Here is a 462-nt window from a genome sequence, read left to right as displayed (position 1 = left end):
CCGGAAGATGCGCGCCCCTTGGCACGGAAGCCCGACGCCCAGTCAGAGGGCGCAGACCGCACGTAAAAAGTTGGGGCGTCGGTGCCCGGGAAAGCGGACGCCCCCAGGGCTGGGGGTACCCCAGGCAGGCTGCAGGCACGGCGTCGGTCAGAGGCAAAGGTCCTGGCTGTGCCTGGCCTACAGAGTCCCGAAAACCTCAGCAATGACCGAAGACTCAGACCAAGTGGAAAGGTCCCTGCCGGCACTTATGGCTCAAAGTGCCAGGAGGAGGCGGAGCGTCTTGAACCTGCAACCCTGGCCTCTGCACACCAAGCCTTGGGGCACACCACGCCGGTGGCGCCTGTGGGTGAAAGGCGGAGAGCAGGGTAGGGGTGGGGGGTGGGTGCTAGAGTCTTCTGGAGCAGCCCCCACACCTGCCCCCCTGGCTGTGGCGTCTGGGCGTGGGGAGAGCCGCCCGCCCAG

The sequence above is a fragment of the Myotis brandtii genome, unplaced genomic scaffold, assembly GCF_000412655.1.
Source record: "Myotis brandtii unplaced genomic scaffold, ASM41265v1 scaffold266, whole genome shotgun sequence".
NCBI lineage: Eukaryota > Metazoa > Chordata > Mammalia > Chiroptera > Vespertilionidae > Myotis > Myotis brandtii.
This window is presented reverse-complemented; position numbering follows the sequence as displayed.